At 39.0% G+C, this 23,312-nt stretch overlaps 1 protein-coding gene across 4 annotated transcripts in view; it reads left to right on the forward strand.

Annotated features, from left to right (window-relative positions):
• The window catches only part of TMEM108 (transmembrane protein 108), a 378,497-nt gene that overhangs the window by 101,052 nt on the left and 254,133 nt on the right, over window positions 1–23,312 (forward strand). The window lies entirely within an intron of this gene.

A 23,312-nucleotide genomic window follows, 5' to 3' on the forward strand; every position in this document is an offset into this window, starting at 1 on the left:
TTCCAGCATGTGTGCAGAGCTTGTGGTTGCATTGCCACAACCTCTCTAGCCTCATCTATAGATACTTGCCCACTTACAGTCTTGCCTTCAGTCCTCTTAAATTATGGTGGAAGCCTTCTGATATGAGACATGATTTTTTAATAAAAAATATTGGTTAAAATAGGGAGACATAAAAATGATATATTAAAAATGTTTATTATAACTTAAAACATATGTTCACATTTGTTCATCAGTCTTTTGATGTAGGGCCAAAGCCTTTCCCTTGAATGTGGCTCCACTCATCAAAGTACCTCATCAGTTTTCTTGTGTAACCACACCCATAATATGTCACTTACGAGTTCTAGTTTGAGTTTCTTTCAAGTAGAATGAATAAAAGAGCAGAATCTTGTAGGTTGTTACGGTGTATCTTCCAGTCTTTTACAGCTATCTCACTCACTTGTAATTTGACAGTAATTTTTTGGCAGCTAGTCTTTTTGAGTCTTTCCGAAAGATTCAACCTAGTTTTCTTAGAGACAACAACTCTTTTGGTTCACACTCATATTTCATTGGCTTATATAATATTTAACTAAATTACACACTATTTAATTAAATTAATTAGATTCTAAGGCCAAGCACAACTGACTTATACATGTTGGGAACCAATATAAGTGACCGTTAGCGAGCATATCCCTCAACTGGGGGAGTCATCAAGTGCCCTGGTCTACTGGAGAGAAACCATCAGTATTTGGCTTGAGTGTCAGTATGCCTTTCAGAGAGAATGGAGAGTGTTAATTCAGGAGTGAGTTCAGTAGAAGTCAGTGAAAAAAGTTTTTCACTGACAGTTTTTCACTGTGTTTACAGCTCCTTAAGTAAGTCATAGCCTCTCCCTTCTTTATTTTTTGGCCTGTTATTTGCTCTCAGATCCTTACAAATTGAATTTTGGTATCATGGCTTCTTCCAGGAAACTTTTCTTCATAGACCCTCCCCTTCCAGATAGTTATTCCCCCTATTTGCTCACTTAGTGCCACATGCTATAGGTTAAAGTATCCCTATATTCAACTGTGAGCCCAGTGAGACCAGGGCCATGTCATTTATCTCTGATTCCATGATCTTGACTTTTAGAAAGTATTGGATAAGTGAATTTGATTTTGTTTTTTCAGGAAGGTGGGACAAGTTGAAAAATATAAATACATATCCTCATTATTAAGATATGTTTAATGTTTCTGAAATTTGAATAGGACCTATAATAAATGTGTTTGTTTATAACCTCAGTAGCTGTTATTGAATTGATGGTGTATCTTAAACATCAAAGCAATGAAACTGGGTTAAAAAAGCGAGATCACTTCAGGGACAACAATATTCTTCCATAAACACCCCCTCCATGCCGCTGTCAGAATCTCTGTTGTGGGCCAATGTAGCATTTCTTTTTGACGTCTAAGTTCTAAGGGTGGCTCAGGGTGGGGATGCTGTGCAGCCCATGGGTAAGAACACAAAGACTGGAGTCAGAGTGCCTGGGTTCAGATCTTGGCCCTGCCTCATACTCTGTGCCCTCGGACAAGTCAGGGCCTCACTTTTCTCGTCTGTAAAATGGAGAAAGTCATAACTTTTAAATGATCCATAAAAGCCACTTAGAGCTGCTTGGCACATTCTGTGCCTTCAAGATAAGTTAATGGTTGCTATTGCTATTATTGTGATACCAAAGAATTCATAAAAGTGATCCTATAAATAGTATAATCACAGAAGGATTTATAAAAATGCTTTCATAAATAGTAGCATCCCTTCTAAACCCTCACTGCAAGGCATTCAAAGAGGAAATACTAGGTGGGTAGATATTTACATCTGGAATCTACCATTTACCAGTTGTAACATTCTGGACTATTAACATCTCTTAGTCTTGATTTCTCTACCTGTAAAATAGAGATAATGACAATGCAAGACTCAGCGGGTTATTATGGATATTAAATTATAGGATGAATGTAAAATATAATCAGTCACAGATTTGGTATGCAAAATATAACTTTGTTTATAACTGAATTTTCTCACCTCTTGAGCCTCCGTTTTCTCCATTGGCAGGAAATGAAATTTTGCCAATTTAATGGTAAATTCAGAGACTTCCAGACACTTCCCCTCAATCTCTAGTTTGAGTAAATACTTAGTTGATTTGGGATTCTTTCCTTTTGCCTTTTACTTTACTTCTCCCTTAGGGTGAGGTTCTGGGGATTAGGTGTTATTCTGAGATCTGTGGCACTTCCATTCAGATATAGGGTTTCCAATGGTGCTTAGCTCTGCTGAATGCACAGCTGAAAGTTTTCATTCTGCCTCCTGGCCCCAGACCCTGCCGATACCTCTGGTTTCGTGGAGCCTGGTGCACCTGCTTCATCTCTGATACTCTGAGGGAAATTCTTGTTTCTCTGTCACCTCACTGGAGAGTGCAGACCTGTACAGTGGTGCCCATGCATGTCCATGCTCCCCCTGTGCTGCCATGGCTCTTCCATCCCTCCAGACCCTGCTGGGTGCTGAGTTTCTCTCAGCTTCTGAACTCACCTGGGGTTTCTTTGCTTCGTCCCCCATCTACATGGGCTTGGCTCAGAGTGCAGATGGGGAGAGAAAGGCTCCATTTCCTTCTCAGAAACCCATAACGGTATTTAACTCTTATTCTTTGCATTAGTTTTCTATTGCTGCCATAACAAATCACTGGACATTTAACAGCTCAAAACACCACACATTTATTATCTCACAGTTCCGTAGGTTAGAAGTCTAGGGTGACTTGGCTGTCTTCTCAGACTTGGGTTTCACGAGGCCAAAATCAAGGTTCACTTCAGGCTTACCAGGTTGTTAGAAGAATCCAGTTTCTTGCCTTTGTAGGACTGAAATCCCCATTTCCTTGCTGAATGTCAACTGGGGGTTGTTCTCAGCTTCTTGTGGCCACCCACTTTCCTTGGCTTATGGCTCCCTTCTTTCATCTTCAAAGCTAGCAATGGTGGGTTGAGTCCTTCTCACATTTTGAATCTCTCCGAACTCCCCTTCTGTCTCATCTTTTCTGCCTTCCTTTTTCCATGCATCTCTCTGACTCTTCTGACTCAGGTGATTACATTGGACCCACCTCAGTCATATCCCTGTCTTAAGGTCAGCTGATGAGTAACCTTAATCCGTTTGTGAAGTCCCTTCAGAGCAGTACCTAGATTAATGGCTGGATTAGTAGCCAGGAATAGGAAATGTCGGTACATCTTTAGAATTCTGCCTGTAACACTCTTACCCCAAATCTCTCTTGACTCTTCTCTGTCAGTGGAGGGATAAACAAGCTAGGCATGTATTCCTCAAAAATCATTGCTTATCCTAGGAGCTCAGCTTTTGATATCTAAGAAATGTTCCAAAGTGCCAAACTATTTTTTCTATCATAGGCCTCAAGATGCTCTGGATGTCTAGCACTAAAATTAACCTTTCTCTCTGTTATATCATGTGTATCCCATGGACAGTGTGTACAGAAAGGCCTCCCTGTCTCTTTGGATGGTGGTTAAAGGATAAAGGCATGCCAGTTTGGTTAATCAAACGTATATTGACTATTCTGTAGACAGTGGTATGAGAGAGTCTAACCTCAAGGAATTTATAACCCAGTAGGGGTGAATTTCATTTAAATAAATACTTATAATAAATGCACAATGTGAGAAGACTGTGTAGGAATACACATGGTACTGTCAGAACCTAGAGGAGGAGGCTGGGACTTTCGATTGAGAGGTGAAGGTTTAAGAAACAGTGGCGTATAGGCAGGCCTAGAAGAAAAGTGGTGGTTGAGAAATAATTTTACATGCTTGCAATCTGAGAAGTATTTTTCTATACTGAATTTCATTTAGTAATCACAGTTACTTTTTGCAGTAGGAATTGTAGTATTTGTGTTACAGATATGGGAGGTAAGGCTGAGAAACTTGCTCAAAATCAGATTCCATCTTGACTGAGATTGAACCCTTGATCTAACTCTAGATCATGTGCTTTTTTACTAATCACATTAAGATGAGCGGGAGGAGGAGAGGCAAACCACGTGGCGAGAACTGGGTAAGCAGGGGTAGTGAGGTGGCTAATATGGTGTGTACAGTAGCTAGCCTTCAGTAGCCTCTTATGATCCCCACCTACGGGTATTGACACCTTTGTATAGTCCTCCACCAAACTGGATTGGGCTGGCCTGTGAAACCAATAGGATATTACAAATGATGATGTGTGATTCTGAGGCTAGGTCAAAACAGAAACAGCTACCATGCCCTAAGAGACCAGCGTCCCTCTGGGGAGGTCCACGTGGCAAGGCCATAGGAAAGCCATCTTGGCAGCAGGTCTTCCAGTCCCAGTCAGGTCTTCAGATGACTGCATCCCTGTGGGAGACCCTGAACTAGAATCAGCCAGTTAAACTGCTGTCAGATTCCTGACCCACAGAAACCGTTGTGAGATATTTATTGTTGTTTTAAGCCACCAAGTTTTGGGCCAACTTGTTTCATAGTAATAGGTAACTAATGCAGCATAGGTTTTAAAAGACTAAGTAATTAATCTTATTTAAATAGTGTTGAACAGATTGTAAGAAACCTGCCCTGCAGTCTAAGAACCTTAGTTTTTATTCTGTAAGCATGAGGGAGACACTGAAGGGTTTCGAACAGCAGAGCGCTTAGAAAAATAGACTATTGGAGCGTCTCTTATGTATGGAATATTTACAAATTAACTGACTTCCTTGCCATTTGGGCCTGGAAAGCAGTCACTAAGGAGTTAAACATTTTCTAAATACTTCCGTCTCATCTTTTTCTGAGTCTGAAAATCTGTATCTGACTCTTTGAGTCCTAGGAATCATATTTTATTTTTATTTTTCTAATTAGTGGAGAGCTTCCTACTTCCAGCATTCCTGCAAGGCTAGCATGAGCCCCTGAAAGACAAAATGTCTTGTCCTAAGAGTGTGCTACAGGCAGATCCATGGGTCACCACCAGAAGAAAGTGTATGTGGTGTGAGCATGTGATTAGATTTCAGCCAAACACAGGTACAGGGAAGAGTGTGTAGTAGAAACTCTGATCTGGAGCCTCTGTTCTCTGGCCTTCCGGTGCAGTCACATCCTCGGTTACCTCTGCCTGAAGTTTGGGGGCAGAATGATACAGTGGAAAGAACAGTATATTAGAGAGTCTGAAGAGGAAAGTGCGAGTTCTCACTGTGCCACTGACAAGCTGTGTGATCTTGGGCAAATATCGAATCCCCTGGGTCTCAGTATCTCTGCCCATAAAATGAGGAAGGGTTGATTAGATGATTCCCAAGGTTCCTCCTAATTACAACGTTCCATGACTTAGGATTCCTTTTATGTGATATCTCCATCAAAACTGGGAGAGTTCAGAGTGATAATCTGACTATTTCTAAAGGGAATAGGACAAATACCATAACCAAAAATGTTCCTTGGAAACTTTTGTATTGTTATTAGACACAATGTATATCCGTTTGCTTAGTTTTCTGTGTAACATGAGTATTCCTTTGTAATTATAAGAATTATTTAATTTCTAAAAGGTTTGATTTCCCACCATAGAGGTTATGGTGTGAAAAATTAGAAATGCTGCCTGCCATTCATGCGTTAACAATACATAAGTCAGTAAGCGAGTCTGTGCCATAGGTATTGTTCAGTGTGATTTCTATTCTGTTTAATAATTGCAATTTTAATTGATAATTGTGATTTATACCATCATCTTAACACCTTACAGGAGGTGCGGCCCCCTGCCTACTAATCTAGACTGATCTTAGTTTTGGTGCAACATTAGTATGTAATAGGATGCTTGGCAATTGCAGTTTGTAGCTATTACAGATTTTCTTTTCAGGATTGGTAAGTGGAGACACCCCTTACAGAACCCTACAGGATAATGAAATCCATTAATTAATCACAAATCGTGTATTTTAGCTTCCATTGTAATTGTAAATCTTTTTCACAAGCCTGTTTGGCCACATTTTTTTCTTTCTCCTTTTTCCCCCATCCATCTCTCAGAACACTGGTGAAAATGCAACCAGGTAAGCAAGCAGATAAATGAAAAGGAAGAAAATCAAGTGGCCTACATGTTTTAAGAGCTACATAAACTCAAACTCTGGTGATTCTGGAGTTTATCTGAGTGCGGGGAGGGGAGGGTAGGGAAGTAGGTCACCAGTTACAGTAGCTTGCCCTGTTTGAGCATGTAACCCCAACTTCAGGCACTGGCAGACAGGATGACAAGCAGAAATAAGTAGTTGGTGCTGGGTGTATGAAAGGAAGTATTTTCACATCAGTACTTCCACTGTGGACCCTATTTACACACTCCAATAGGTTATTTTTTTCCTTTTCTACACTCCTTTCATTCTAAGAGGATTACACCCTCCATTGCTTTCGGTCCACAAATCCTCCAATGCCATTTGATCAACATGTTTGTGACATTTTTGTTTGGATCAGGATTTGACCATACCTGTAGTGGTCTGAGGAGGTGGCGAGTGTTGCTGGGTGGCCAGAATAGCCAGAGGGTGGTGTGAATTCATTGCTAAATTGTAGAACAGTGCCAGAAGTATGCTGGGATTCTTCTTCTTTTATTCTTTTCAAAACTCTGACTTGAAACAGATACAAACTCCCGAACTTACTGAAGCAAAACTCTATCTCCTAAGGCTGTGGTTTTTAAACTTGAGTTACCAACCCAGAAACACAGACTTTCTGATTCAGTAAGTATGAAATAAGGCCTGATAATTTGCATTCCTAACAAGTTTCCCTGTGTTGCGGATACTGCTGGTCCCATTTTGGGAACCGCTGTCTTAAAGGTTCTCCCAACCTGGAGCAATTGGAAATCAGGCTACAGTCCCCCCAGGGTTTCTCAATTCTCTCACTCCTTTGAGGCCAGCTTGGCTCTGCTCCACTGTCCCTTGGGTCTGGGGTCATGGGTGTGTGCTCATATCCTGTCCTTCAGACCCAGAGTGTCCCAGACAGCTGAGAACTCTGGGACGCCCAACCATCTGAATTTCTGAACACAGTATAAAACCAGAGATTTGGCACAGAAGTTGTGATCCCCCGTGACCTTAGGAACATTGTCATTTAATCTTGAAAATAACACTCTAGGTGGGGAGCATTCTCACTTTTGTCTATGAGGAATTGAAACTGAAGAAGTTGAAATTACTTGCCCAGAAGTAAATTGCTGAACTGGTATTTGAACCCAGGATTATGGCTTCAGTGCCTGATTTTCCTTTACCTATGTCTCTGTTTCTCCTGGGTTCCATTTTGACCTCTTTCCTCATTTCTATGTAGCCAAGATTACAAAGACTCTCTTTAATTAGGGTTTGAATTATGACTTACATATACATATGTGTGTATTTATGTATATGTGATTATATGTACACACACACATGCTCCTTGCTTCATTTTTATTATTTTGCATGTATTTGTAGTATAGTATATATTATGCACCCTTGAAGTTGCCCTGAAGCAGTTTAGAAACAGGGCAAGGAATACATATATACCCCTAAGTCTAGTGAACTCGTGCACATACACATTACTCATCCACACACAAACTGGCTTTTCCTCCATGCCTCACATTAAGGCTAAGAAAATCTGTCTCTTTGGTTGCCATTGACTCATACTAAGTTCCAGCCATGCCCTTGACTGCCATCAGTAAATGGAGTGAAAACTGCCTTTTCTGCCCTGTCCTCCTCGAATTATCCGCATTATCCGCAGTACTTCACCATAAAGGAGGAGATTTAAGTCATTGTTTAGTTCTGGTGGGAGAGAGTTGGCAGGTCTGTATTGACAGGTCCACTCTGTTGGAAAACAAGAACAAGGCCTGAGGGCTTTGAGGGTGTGTCTGCAGTGAGAGTCTATATACTTTGTCCACATTAATAGCAATGCGGGGTTTTTTTTCCTTTACTAAAGAAAACAACTCTTTTTCCACTGAGGGGTGGACCGGGGGAACAAACCAAAAAACAAAAATTCTGACGTCTGCTGTTGAAGGCTGTAGTGAACAAGGACCTGGGTTACAGGAAGAATGGTGATAAGAACGAAAAATTGGTGGTCGTAGGTACCCCCAGGAACAAAATGACTGGGAAATACAAAATCACTTGTTTTTATTTTTAAGTTTACTTGTGGAAGTGGGTGTTGGAAAGGTTGCAGCTTGTGAGTTATTGTAAGTGGTGGAAGGAGGGTTGTATGAAATCTGAAAGGAAATTGTAACAGCAGCTGTGGATGGGTGGCCTGTATAACTAGGTAACTGATGGGTGTTAGAGGTATGTGCACGCTAGTGGATGTACTTCGGTTCAGCTGTGTGTGGTTTTCTGCAGTCTCCTAGTGTTCCTTCTGGCTGAAATTGCTCACAAGCAAACAAAAAATTTGCATTATGCTCAAATTGTTTCCTAGTACACCAATTGCATTGAAACAAATTTGTGTTTTCAAACAAGCAGTGTAGTACAACCGACTTTACACGTCAGTTCTCAGAGGATTCCCTGTTTCCCTTGTTATTAGAATACTTGATGGCATTCATTGAGATGAGGGGTATGTGAGGACGGCTCTCTTATACACATTTATTTCTTTTTTTAAATTTTTTATTTATTTATGGCTGTGTTGGGTCTTCGTTTCTGTTGCGAGGGCTTTCTCTAGTTGCGGCAAGTGGGGGCCACTCTTCATCGCCGTGCGCGGGCCTCTCACTATCGCGGCCTCTCTTGTTGCAGAGCACAGGCTCCAGATGCGCAGGCTCAGCAATTGTGGCTCACGGGCCTAGTTGTTCCGCGGCATGTGGGATCTTCCCAGACCAGGGCTCGAACCCGTGTCCCCTGCATTGGCAGGCAGATTCTCAACCACTGCGCCACCAGGGAAACCCCACATTTATTTCTTATCTCATAAAATTTTAGATAATATTAAAAAACACAAAGTATTTAGTAAAGTCCCCCTCCAGTGTCACAAAATGGATGTTAGTTTTTTTGGGCCACATAAAAATTTCCCATGTAGCAAAATGACCTTGTTAAGATGACATGTTCTGACCCCATCCCCCACCTCACCACGACCTTTGAGCCAAGCCACGTGGGGCTGAGTCACTGATGACTGGATGTTGTTCGTTTTCTCCCTGATGATTTTCTTTGACTGATAGCCCAGAGAGGTACCTGTTGAAGTGGCTCTGTATTGTTTGGTGAAGTGTGTATACTCATTTGTTCTGGGTCTCAGGGCATTTCCTAGGGTCTCATTTATTGATTTCAGGATATGGCTGTGTGTATTAGACACTTCTCAGCAAATTCTGCATGCACAATATTTGTGATGGTTAATTCTGGGGTACCCTGGGTGTTTTATCCTTTTCAGGTCCACCTTGGGAAAAAGAGAAAATACACACGGAGAAAGAAGCAGCTTCACACCTTTGACCCTACATTTGCAGGGGAGCCATGTCTGGGAAAAGCATAGATAAAACAGTGTCTTTGGAAGGAGTATCTGGTCATTTTCAACAGGTTCAATATCTCTCTTCCAATTAGATGTGGCAGCTGGATTCTCATGTGTGCATTCAGATTACAGAGAGATAAGTGTTGCGCCACTAACGTAATTGCTGGGAAAGGTAGTATCCATATAAACATGTAGGAAATTAAAAAACAAATCTAGATGTAGGAATAAAGTATGAGGTCCTAGAATTTAGGGCTGGAAGGAAATGTGGAGAGAAAGGATATTTTTGTCCTGTGTCTCATCTTACAATAAGGAATATGAGTCCCACAGAAGCAGCACAACTAGCCAGGAGATCCTGACTCGTTATAACGGAACCAGGAACATTAGGGTTCCTAGCTCTTCTCTTTGCACCATGGTATTGATTTTTGTAATTCAGTAAGTTCTGACCACTTAGATTTCAGGCAGCCCTCATTCTGTTGCTGCTGCTCCCTTTAACCCTAGTATTTGTCACACGTGCTTGATTTGATTCCCCTGCTGCACACTTCCATTTTATTTTATTTTTTAAAGCTGAGAAAAATGAGGGTTGCTTGTATTCAGGCCACGGTTACCACTAGTTGCTTTACTTCTTTAGTTGACATCCTTTTTTTACCTCAGTGGATAGAAATATAAGAATAATCCTTGTACAAGGAGAACAAAAATGCTAGTCTACTCCGTATGGAGGCCTATTTTCCAACAATTCTGTTTTATCTAGTCAGTGAAGTCCTCGGATGTGTTACTAGAGATGTGAGGATCTGGGAAGAACACCCCAGAAATTTTCAAGAAAAAATGTTTACCTCCTCAAGATATTTTTTAAAACCAAATTGGAAAAAGGTGTCTTATGAAAAATGTTTAGAATGAAATACAATATTTCAGATATAAAGTGTTCATAGTCTATGTGGCCTTTAATCCTTCAAAATGAATTCTTAAAACCCTGTAATTGGTGGGCATATATGAAAGACTGTTTATGGTGTCAGTTTAGTACAATCTCCATACCCCAAGGACAAGCTAATACTCACTAAGCACTTACTGGGTGTCAAGCACTATTCTGCATGGCTTACAGGGAATCATTCATTTAATCCTCAATACAACACCATGAGGAAAATGCCATCATTATTACTACATTTGATGGGGGGAAACTCAGGTTCAAAAAAGTGGCTTGACATGCCTAATGCCACCTGCTAATAAGTTGAGGAGCTGGGATGCAAATGGAGGCTCTGCTTTCAAGCTTGCACTACTAGTAGAAATGAAGGGAGGAGCTAGAAGCACCTGCCTTAGTCGTGCTTCTCTCACTCATCAGGCAATTCAGGGCATCCATCCAAGCAGTTTCATTCTCCATTAAAGGAGAATGTCAATAATACACAGTTTTCCTTTTCACAGGTTTGTTGTGATAATCTAAGAAGATAAGGGAGGGAAGTAGTGTTTAACGAGCATCTACTATGAGCCAGGGGCCATTGGGGTGGATATGTTTCACATAACATCATTCATTGCTGCTGTCCCTGCTATTGCTATTGTGTGGTTCTCAAATTCTCTGTTGACTGCAGAGTCACTGCCATTTTCAGAAGATAGATTAACTGCCATCTGTTCTCATGTGTGGGTTTTCTTGTTGCCTCTCACGCCTGTCTTGTTCAACTGATTTCACTGGAGGCGTGAGATTATTTTTAAAGTGATACATGTTATTTGTAGAAAATTTGGGCAAAGGATTTGAAAAAGCGGTTTAAGAGGAGGAAACTCAAAAGGCTCTCAAGCATTGGAAAAGATACTCCGAGTCACTAGTGATGAGAGAAATGCAAATTAAATCAGTAATGATGTGTATAGCATTTCAGAGAGATCAATTATGCCCAGTGTTTCTGGGGCTGTGGGGACCGTCATGCATTGCTAATAGGAGGTAGACTGATGCTGCCATTTTGGAGAGCCTGTGATAACTGCTTGTTCAGATTAGGCCCACTCATATCCCATGACCCAGCAATTATACTCTTGGAGATGTATGAAAATGTCTTTGTTTTCTATATATTTATATATATACGTATATACACATATATGCATACATATATATATACACACATACATATGTATATGCACATATATGTATATGTGTATGTATGTATATGTAAAACACCATAATAGCACATAAGAGGGTATTCTCACAAGGTTATTGTGATGGTAAGAGGGAGCTGGAGGTAAACTGGGTGTCCTCCGCTAGGAAAGTGGTTAGTTCAAATTTAGTTGAATGAACATAAAGGAGTATTGTGCATCTGTTAGAAGCAATTGATTAGATAAACATGTATCAACATGACTGGATCTTAAGGACATAGTGCCAAATGTGAAAAGTAAGAAAAATGAGATACAGTATAAAACCATTTCCCCAAGTTAAAATGCATGCCCACAAAATGATACTCATTTTGTAAGTGCACAAAATGAGGCTCTCTGCTTTCAAGCTTATACTCTTAGTAGAGATGAAGGGAGGTACAAAAGAAGTACCAGTTAAACCCATCAGAGTGGTTGGATGAGGGATGAGGGGGAGAAGTGGGGAGATAAAAAGGGGAACAATAAATAAAGCAGAGAGAATCTTGCAAGAACAATGATAATAATGTGCCATAAACAGGATAACGATTAACTCAACCCCCTGAAAAGGAAAAAAGTTAGAAAATACAAGTCAGAACTAAGCAAGAAAATAAAATTATGCATAGTTCCATTTACAGATAACTGTTAAAACTTCAGTGTGCATTCTTCTAGTATTTTATATGCATGTATGTGTATATGTGTATTTTATATATATCACACATATTTTTATTTACAAAGTAAATGAAATGTACTCTTTTTTTTTGTACCCTAGCTATGACGAGGTACTAAGTTATCTCTAAAATGCCTTCCAATTCTAAGATGCTCTCCCTTCAGGGTGAATACCATATCATCAAATTCAAATTTTAAACTGACTTGTGTTCAGGATAACCCAAAATATATTTGCTAAAGACTCAGTGTCAACCATGAGATACTTAGTGCATTCAAAGGAAAATATATCTGCATTTGCATTTAATTCAAAAAGCCAAATTCAATTTGGCTTGATTGCTAAAGATCATTTCAGTGCACTCAGACCATTTCACAGGCTGACAGTTTAAGGTTGGATCACAGTATCAGAGGAGTGTTAATTCCAAATGGAACAAGTGAGGTTAAAAGTTGGTCTAATGTAGCAGGGAACCTTCCCATGTGAGTGACTGAATGGCTTTTAATAGGCTAGAGCTGAACATGAGGCTTGTTGGATCTCAGTTCCCCGACCAGGGATCGAACCCGGGCCGCGGCAGTGACAGCACCGAATCCTAACCACTAGACCACCGGGGAACTCCCTGAACAGTTTCTGATGACTGTTTAAAAACAAGTAAATCAGTGAATAATAGAGTTCTGAACCTTTAGTCTCTGTTTTGTATATGGACTGTGAGCAACCTTTAGTGAAGAGAACATTCCTCTCTGCCAGAGACAAAAGTACACAAAAGTCTCTCCAGGCCTCTTACAAAAGCCAACAGAAACCTCCCAAGGGAAACTCAGATTTCACATCATTGCACTGAGAGCAATAATGGAGTCCCCATTGGCTGTTGTTGCTATGGTAATCATTGCTGACCGCACAGGTCCTTCCTAATGATATTCTCAACAGGTTCACTAGTAGTATTTGCTCTCTCGTGTGTGTGTGTGTGTGTGTGTGTGTGTGTGTGTGTGTGTATCTCTAGGTCTGTTTGTTTGCTTGTGGCTAAGTTGTCATGTTTTACTCTGAATCCAAAGTCAGAAGGTAGCCGACATCAGTGCCATGCCCCTAATAAATGCTAAATGAAGATTTGTGAGGCTGGATTCAGTGCACTGGGTTTGGGGAAAAAAAAAAAAATCAAAGTTATGAGGAGTTTCACAAATCTCTGCAGTTCTCAAAGTGTAGTCCTGGAAATCCATGTTGCTGGCTACCTTCTCTCGTGAACAGTTCCAGCTGCTCATTAGAGTAATCAGCAAATGTGAGGTTTGCAACTCTCCAAACTGCAAAAGCCAAGAGGGAGTAGCTATTTTAAAACTGCCTGCTTTAGGATTTATCAGTAAGCTTTTCTGGGGGAGGGAGCAGCATGGACTTAACAGGCTACTGGCTACTCACCAGGTTGCCTGGTCTCTGGGGGTTGCTTGATAGTGGTTCTCACAGCCAGCTGAGTATAATCCCTTCTTTGGGACACTGGTGCATTCCAGGTGTGGGAATCACTCAATGGTATAATATTAAGACTGTTTTAAGACTTTTCCAATCCTGAGATTTCCCCAAACCTGAACTGATATTATAATTTTATCAGATTTTTGCTATGCCTCCAATGAAAACATGATCCCCCCCCCCATAGTAATATATTACTTATGGTTGTAGAGTATCATGAGCCTTATATGGAATCATTCTTTCCAAAAAGAAGGGAAGGAGAACATCCAAAGTTTGGAGGTAATTTAATTAAGCATTTTTGTTAAATTTTGTGTTTGCAAAATGCGTTTCAGTTGGCTCTCATTTACCCTACAAGCCTAGCCACTCCTGCCCCCAGTGTCCCTCTTAACTTTACTAAGAATTAAACATTCACAACAACAGGTAATTTTCTTTGGACATTGTCCCCAAACCATGTTTTTCACTGGCAGAGGAGAAGATGCAGATAAAACTGTGCTTAACATCTGAAAAGTAGCTGTTCCAGAACCTATTAAGTCCCTTGTGAAATCACAGTGAGGCCGAGGGCCATGACTCCTTCTCCACCCAGGATTCTGCTTCCCATGGATATAAGAGATCGATGCCAGGGGATGTCAGTTTACTGTAAGGGTGTGGGAAAAAAAAAAAAAAAAAAAAAAGCTTTGTTAAGTTCTAGGCAGTGTTGTGTGGGGCCATCACTGCAGACCAAGAGTGGGAGGACTGGACTCGACGCTGGGCTCTATCATTTTCTGACGGTACGGCCCTGATTGCGTCCGTAACCTCTCCTACTTGTAAAATGAAGACATCTGCCTTCTTGTCTCACAGGTGGTTGTGTCAGATGAGTAACGTGGATCATTCTTTGCAGTTTCTGGAGTGCTTTGGATATGTGCTAGCTTCATTCACCAAGGTCTGATGATTCTACACAAGCTGCAAAAAGCATCTGCACACGTGCCTTTTCTGAGTCTAGGTTGTCGGGCTCCTTAGGCTCCTCAGTTTGAACAAGGTGTTGGAGTGTATCCCAGAATACCAGATAAGAGAGGAAAGGAAAATAACATAGAAAAGAAGGCAAAAGGGTAGGTACTCCCCTCCACCCACTCTCCCACTCCATTCAACACACTGATTTTATTCAGCAGTCCTTTTTTGCTTTGTATGCACAGACAGAGCCTCTTGTGATAAACGTGCATGAACAGAAGAGTATAAACACTCATTTAAAAATAAATTGAGATGTAGTTGACTGCAGCCATCTGACAGAGCCCTGGATCTCTCTTCCGCAATGTCATCCATTTGTAGCCCATTAATTCATGGTCTTTAATAATTTTTTCGAGGTAAGTCTGAAGTTTACTTTGTTTTATCTATGAAGAAAGGACCCACTGAGCAAATGAATAGTGTAAATAAATTTGACGAGAAACATATTAACCTGCTTAAGAGAAAGGGCTGTTTTCAAATGCCTTACTTGCATCTATTTGCATCCTAACTATGTACTGATTATGAGCGATTCTAGTCGTTAAAGTAGTCCTACGAGGATTTCTACTTGGTAATATTTTATTAGCATTTAATTTGAATTACTCTAATAAAACTCCACTTCTTTAAAACTCGTCCATAATTCAGTATTGTCACACAGATCTTCCTTCCATCAGTATGAATTTGTTGTAAGTATTATTGTAATTAATTACATGCTTCTAAATCCCTTGGAAACTGGCTGGTACAATTACATCCTTTGAACAAGACTTTCAGTTTCCCTTGGATTCTTAAGATAAAAATGTCTTGACACTTAAATGGCATTGCTAAAGTTTGGATGCAGAGAAGAGTTGCCTGTAGAAGCCAATTAGGGAGGTAGGTAATTAGTTATGTCCACTATGACTGAATTTTAGTCCATGTAGGAGGCCAACTTCTTCAAGACCCTGAAAACTTGGTTAGATTTCTGTAATTACATAAACAAACCTTTATTCATAAAACAACTTCTGCCCTTTGCCTTACCTGTAGTGAACACTGAGTTAATACTTGATGAATGAAGGTATGAGGATACATACATCTTTGGGGTTTTCCTTTTTCTTTCATATAGACTGTCTTAATATTGAGCAGTCTGTATTGTGATAGGAACTCTGCAAGAGGATTGTGTTGAAAGCACTACCTGTGTTCATCCCATCCCTCCATTTACCCATCTTTCAAATATTTGGGGGGGAACCTACTCTGGAACCAGTCAGGCATAGGGAAGAGACAGAGTCTCTGCCCCCATGCATATCATATTCAGTGTACAAGCCTCTTAGCCTTTAGTAGAGAGATTGGTAGTGTTTTGCGTCTCACTGTACTCAGAGTTGCTGTGTACTTGGTCCAAGTCCTATCCCAGCCATCCTTCTGTGGTTATTGCTTTGTGCCTGATTGGGCCACTAGTTACAAGGCAGGTGCTATGGACAATAGCTTATTCCTACTTTATGTTTGTGTCTCATATTTTTCACTGTATGCTACAATTATGTAACATCTAGGGACGCTCCAATACTAGGGATCCACAGTTCTAAGTAAATAAAGTAGCTTTGTACTAAAGGTTATAGCTAATATTTTTGAGCATTTACTTTGTCTATGCCAGACACTCTTCTGAGAACATCTCGTATGTTCTCTCATTTAATCCTCAGAGTATCCATGAAGTGAGTGTTATTATTATTCTCATTTTACAGATAAGGAAACTGAGTCACACAGGAATATACTTGTATAAGAGTTTCACAGAAGCAAACTCTTCCTTTCTTTAATAGTAAGACCATTTTGGCATCCCAGTTTTTTCAGATTGTTTCCACATATTACCTCACTTGATCTGGCACATCCATTCCCATTCATTTACGTGGGAGAAGTGAGGCAAATGAGGGTGAGTCTCTTCTTTCCATGGTTCTGCAGGTCAAGGACTGTAGTACTTAAACCAGGGCTTCTGAATCCTGGTCCAAGACTCTTCCTCCTTCTTTCTGCTCACCTGACCAGAAGTCTAATGAAGACTTGGGCCTCTCAGTTGTCATGAGAGATTATGAACCTTGGTGACTTTAAGCAGTTATTGGGAGAACATTATTATGTAATGTGTTTCATATCCACTCCATTTAGTTGAGGATCTAGTACCAACTCCCAACTTTTTTTTTTCTGCTCCTTTGTTGTATTAATATTTGGAACCTACCCTTAACAGTTCTAGAGTAAAAAGCCAGTTCTGTGCCCAGGGAATCAATGCTACTTGGGAAATAAATCATATAGTTTGCTTTAGCTAAAAGGAAAAAACTCCCACAAATTTATCTGTCGTTTTGATTCATTCTTTCATCCTTTGTAGTACATTTTCAGGGTCTCAGAGAAGCTGCTCTGTCTATGAAGGTGCTTGTTGAAGCATCTTGTTTTACATGTGATCAAAATGGAGAGAGCACTTCTTTTGACAGGAAACTTCACTTCTTGTTACTGAAAACCGTCACAACAGTCATTATGTCTGGCTTTCAGACATTTCCTGGAGTTAGGAGAACAATAGACAGTTAAAATGGCAGTGTCAAGAGCATTCTGGGGTTTTATAATGAGTACCACGGGAAATTTTTTCTCTTGAGTTTGTAAGAAAAAGGTAGGAATATTTGGGAGGCTGGAATAATGTGAAAATGAATTTTAATGCTGTATTTTTAAAAATGGAGTGTTCTTTCTAATCTTTGGAAGTTGAAAAAATTAATTTTATACCATGGTTCTCATTTTCTTGTTACTGAGTTGAAAGTGACTAAGGGAAATTTCTCTTCAGCTGTCCCTCTCTGCATTTTAAGTACTCTCCCAAAAAAGACACATTTTTGGCTTTCTGACTTTTTATTTGATTAAACATCATTTAGAGTTCTTGGATCCAGTTTATTGGTTCTTAATTTTTATATATGTTCAGGGCTTCTGAGGCTTATGATTTCTAATTTAGCAGCAAGAGTTATTTCTCTGCTTCCTCCTCTCCTCCAACTCCAAAAAACAAAGAAACAAACAAAGAGACTCAAGCATTAGGAAGAGATGTTAATTTTGGCTTATTTTTTGTGTATTGCAATGTGTTTTTCACAATTTTTACCTTAATTTACAGAGCTCTAATAGGATTTCTTAATTTCTAATCATTTTGAAATATTTACTGTTCAGCACATTAAAAGCACAGGCTTTGTAAACAATTTATGTGAGCTGCTGCTTCCACTTCTGCAGTTTCTCAGTTACCACAACAGCTGTGGATGGTTTAAGAGACTCTTGTGTTAGTTACACGGTATATACCTGAATGGTAAAAATAACCTGCTGGCTTTATTTTTTTTTTAACTAATAATATGAAAGCAGTTATGAATTATTAACATTTTTAAAGTATAAGACTTACTTTGTTTTAAAATTAATTAACATTTTAAAAAGCTATAAAGTGAAAATAAGTCTTCCTCCCTATTCTCTGATTCCTAAGTATCATTATTTAAAGGTAACTAGTATTAAAGTTTCTGCAGATCCTTCCGGAAATGATTTAATTTTTTTTTAAATTAATTACAGAAGTAATGCATGTTCATTGGACAAAAATCTCAAAGAATATAAAAATGTCTAACATAGAATATCAAAGTTTTCACATAATCTTGTTATTTCCTCAGAATTCTATTAATAGTAGATACAATGATATATTTAATGGCTGCTTAGTATTCTGTTAAAAGGCTGTACCATAATTTACTGTTAATTCTATATTATTTTCGGGTTTTTTTTTGCATTTTTTTTTAATCAGTCATCAATTTTATACACATCAGTGTATACATGTCAATCCCAATCGCCGAATTCAGCACACCACCATCCCCACCCCACCGCAGTTTTCCCCCCTTGGTGTCCATACGTTTGTTCTCTACATCTGTGACTCAACTTCTGCCTTGCAAACCGGTTCATCTGTACCATTTTTCTAGGTTCCACATACATGCATTAATATACGATATTTGTTTTTCTCTTTCTGACTTACTTCACTCTGTATGACAGTCTCTAGATCCATCCACATCTCAACAAATGACTCAATTTCGTTCCTTTTTATGGCTGAGTAATATTCCATTGTATATATGTACCACACCTTCTTTATCCAGTCATCTGTTGATGGGCATGTAGGTTGCTTCCATGACCTGGCTATTGTAAATAGTGCTGCAATGAACATTGGGGTGCATGTGTCTTTTTGAATTACGGTTTTCTCTGGGTATATGCCCAGTAGTGGGATTGCTGGGTCATATGGAAATTCTATTTTTAGTTTTTTAAGGAACCTCCATACTGTTCTCCAGAGTGGCTGTATCAATTTACATTCCCACCAACAGTGCAAGAGGGTTCCCTTTTCTCCACACCCTCTCCAACATTTGTTGTTTGTAGATTTTCTGATGATGCCCATTCTAACTGGTGTGAGGTGATACCTCATTGTAGTTTTGACTTGCATTTCTCTAATAATTAGTGATGTTGAGCATCTTTTCATGTGCTTCTTGGCCATCTGTATGTCTTCTTTGGAGAAATGTCTATTTAGGTCTTCTGCCCATTTTTGGATTGGGTTGTTTGTTTCTTTAATATTCAGCTGAATGAGCTGTTTATATACTTTGGAGATTAATCCTTTGTCCGTTGATTCATTTGCAAATATTTTCTCCCGTTCTGAGGGCTGTCTTTTCGTCTTGTTTATGCTTTCCTTTGCTGTGCAAAAGCTTTGAAGTTTCATTAGGTCCCATTTGTTTATTTTTGTTTTTATTTACATTACTCTAGGAGGTGGATCAAAAAAGATCTTGCTGTGATTTATGTCAAAGAGTGTTCTTCCTATGTTTTCCTCTAAGAGTTTTATGGTGTCTGGTCTTACCTTTAGGTCTCGAGTCCATTTTGAGTTTATTTTTGTGTATGGTGTTAGGGAGTATTCTAATTTCATTCTTTTACATGTAGCTGTCCAGTTTTCCCAGCACCACTTATTGAAGAGACTGTCTTTTCTCCATTGTATATCTTTGCCTCCTTTGTCATAGATTAGTTGACCATAGGTGCGTGGGTTTATCTCTGAGCTTTCTATCTTGTTCCATTGATCTATGTTTCTGTCTTTGTGCCAGTACCATATTGTCTTGATTACTGTAGCTTTGTAGTATAGTCTGAAGTCAGGGAGTCTGATTCCTCCAGCTCCGTTTTTTCCCCTCAAGACTGCTTTGGCTATTTGGGGTCTTTTGTGTCTCCATACAAATTTTAAGATGATTTGTTCTAGTTCCGTAAAAAATGCCATTGGTAATTTGATAGGGATTGCATTGGATCTGTAGATTGCTTTGGGTAGTAGAGTCATTTTCACAATGTTGATTCTTCCAGTCCAAGAACATGGTATATCTCTCCATCTGTTGGTATCATCTTTAATTTCTTTCATCAGTGTCTTATAGTTTTCTGCATACAGGTCTTTTGTCTCCCTAGGTAGGTTTATTCCTAGGTATTTTATTCTTTTTGTTGCAATGGTAAATGGGAGTGTTTCCATAATTTCTCTTTCAGATTTTTCATCATTAGTGTATAGGAACGCAAGAGATTTCTGTGCATTAATTTTGTATCCTGCTACTTTACCAAATTCATTGATTAGCTCTAGTAGTTTTCTGATAGAGTCTTTAGGATTTTATATGTATAGTATCATGTCATCTGAAAGCAGTGACAGTTTTACTTCTTCTTTTCCAATTTGTATTCCTTTTATTTCTTTTTCTTCTCTGATTGCCGTGGCTAGGACTTCCAAAACTATGTTGAATAATAGTGGTGAGAGTGGACATCCTTGTCTCGTTCCTGATCTTAGAGGAAATGCTTTCAGTTTTTCACCATTGAGAATGATGTTTGCTGTGGGTTTGTCGTATATGGCCTTGATTATGTTGAGGTAGATTCCCTGTATGCCCACTTTCTGGAGAGTTTTTATCATAAATGGGTGTTGAATTTTGTCAAAAGCTTTTTCTGCATCTATTGAGATGATCATATGGCTTTTCTTCTTCAATTTGTTAATATGGTGTATCACATTGATTGATTTGCGTTTATTGAAGAATGCTTGCATCCCTGGGATAAATCCCACTTGATCATGGTGTATGATCCTTTTAATGTCTTGTTGGATTCTGTCTGCTAGTATTTTGTCGAGGAATTTTGCATCTATATTCATCAGTGATATTGGTCTGTAATTTTCTTTTTTTGTAGTATCTTTGTCTGGTTTTGGTATCAGGGTGATGGTGGCCTCATAGAATGAGTTTGGGAGTGTTCCTTCCTCTGCAGTTTTTTAGAAGAGTTTGAGGATAGGTGTTAGCTCTTCTCTAAATGTTTGATAGAATTCACCTGTGAAGCCATCTGGTCCTGGACTTTTGTTTGTTGGAAGAATTTTCATCACAGTTTCAATTTCATTACTTGTGATTGCTCTGCTCATATTTTCTATTTCTTCCTGGTTCAGTCTTGGAAGGTTATACCTTTCTAAGAATTTGTCCATTTCTTCCAGGTTGTCCATTTTATTGGCATAGAGTTGCTTGTAGTAGTCTCTTAGGATGCTTTGTATTTCTGTGGCGTCTGTTGTAACTTCTCCTTTTTCATTTCTGATTTTATTGATTTGAGTCCTCTCCCTCTTTTTCTTGATGAGTGTGGCTAATGGCTTATCAATTTTGTTGATCTTCTAAAAGAACCAACTTTTAGTTTTATTGATCTTTGCTATTGTTTTCTTTGTTTCTATTTCATTTATTTCTGCTCTGATCTTTATGATTTCTTTCCTTCTGCTAACTTTGAGTTTTGTTTGTTCTTCTTTCTCTAGTTCCTTTAGGTGTAAGGTTAGATTGTTTACTTGAGATTTTTCTTGTTTCTTTAGGTAGGCTTGTATAGCTATAAACTTCCCTCTTAGAACTGCTTTTGCTGCATCCCATAGGTTTTGGATCATCGTGTTTTCATTGTCATTTGTCCCTAGGTGTTTTTTTATTTCCTCTTTGATTTCTTCAGTGATCTCTTGGTTATTTAGTAACATATTGTTTAGCCTCCATGTGTTTGTGTTTTTTATGTTTTTTTCCTTGTAATTCATTTCTAATCTCATAGTGTTGTGGTCAGAAAAGATGCTTGATATGATTTCAATTTTCTTAAATTCACTGAGGCTTGATTTGTGACCCAAGATGTGATCTATCCTGGAGAATGTTCCGTGCGCACTTGAGAAGAAAGTGTAATCTGCTGTCTTTGAATGGAATGTCTTATAAATATCAATTAAATCTATCTGGTCTATTGTGTCATTTAAAGCTTCTGTTTCCTTATTTATTTTCATTTTGGATGATCTGTCCATTGGTGTAAGTGAGGTGTTAAAGTCCCCCACTATTATTGTGTTACTGTCGATTTCCTCTTTTATAGCTGTTAGCTGTTGTCTTATGTATTGAGGTGCTCCTATGTTGGGTGCATATATATTTATAATTGTTAAATCTTCTTCTTGGATTGATCCCTTGATCATTATGTAGTGTGCTTCCTTGTCTCTTGTAACATTCTTTATTTTAAAGTCTATTTTGTCTGATATGAGTATTGCTACTTCAGCTTTCTTTTGATTTCCATTTGCATGCAATATCTTTTTCCATCCCCTCACTTTCAGTCTGTATGTGTCCCTAGGTCTGAAGTGGGTCTCTTGTAGACAGCATATATATGGGTCTTGTTTTTGTATCCATTCAGCAAGCCTGTGTCTTTTGGTTGCAGCATTTAATCCTTTCACGTTTAAGGTAATTATCGACATGTATGTTCCTATGACCATTTTCTTAATTGTTTTTGGTTTGTTTTTGTAGGTCCTTTTCTTCTCTTGTGTTTCCCACTTAGAGAAGTTCCTTTAGCATTTGTTGTAGAGCTGGTTTGGTGGTGCTGAATTCTCTTAGCTTTTGCTTGTCTGTAAAGCTTTTGATTTCTCCATCAAATCTAAATGAGATTCTTGCCGGGTCGAGTAATCTTGGTTGTAGGTTCTTCCCTTTCATCACTTTAAGTATATCATGCCACTCCCTTCTGGCTTGTAGAGTTTCTGCTGAGAAATCAGCTGTTAACCTTATGCGAGTTCCCTTGTATGTTATTTGTCGTTTTTCCCTTGCTGCTTTCAATAATTTTTCTTTGTCTTTAATTTTTGCCAGTTTGATTACTGTGTGTCTTGGCATGTTTCTCCTTGGGTTTATCCTTTATGGGACTCTCTGTGCTTCCTGGAATTGGGTGGCTATTTCCTTTCCCATGTTAGGGAAGTTTTCTACTCTAATCTCTTCAAATATTTTCTCTGGTCCTTTCTCTCTCTCTTCTCCTTCTAGGACCCCTATAATGCGAATGTTGTTATGTTTAATGTTGTCCCAGAGGTCTCTTAGGCTGTCTTCATTTCTTTTTATTCTTTTTTCTTTAGTCTCTTCCGCAGCAGTGAATTCCACCGTTCTGTCTTCCAGGTCACTTATTCGTTCTTCTGCCTCAGTTATTCTGCTATTGATTCCTTCTAGTGTAGTTTTCATTTCAGTTATTGTATTGTTCATCTCTGTTTGTTTGTTCTTTAATTCTTCTAGGTCTTTGTTAAACATTTCTTGCATCTTCTCGATCTTTGCCTCCATTCTTATTCCCAGGTCCTGGATCATCTTCACTATCATTATTCTGAATTTTTTTTCTGGAAGGTTGCCTATCTCCACTTCATTTAGTTGTTTTTCTGTGGTTTTTTCTTGTTCCTTCATCTGGTATATAGCCCTCTGCCTTTTCATCTTGTCTATCTTTCTGTGAATGTGTTTTTTGTTCCACAGGCTGCAGGATTGTAGTTTTTCTTGCTTCTGCTG

The sequence above is a fragment of the Balaenoptera physalus genome, assembly GCF_965194825.1.
Source record: "Balaenoptera physalus genome assembly, chromosome: 4".
NCBI lineage: Eukaryota > Metazoa > Chordata > Mammalia > Artiodactyla > Balaenopteridae > Balaenoptera > Balaenoptera physalus.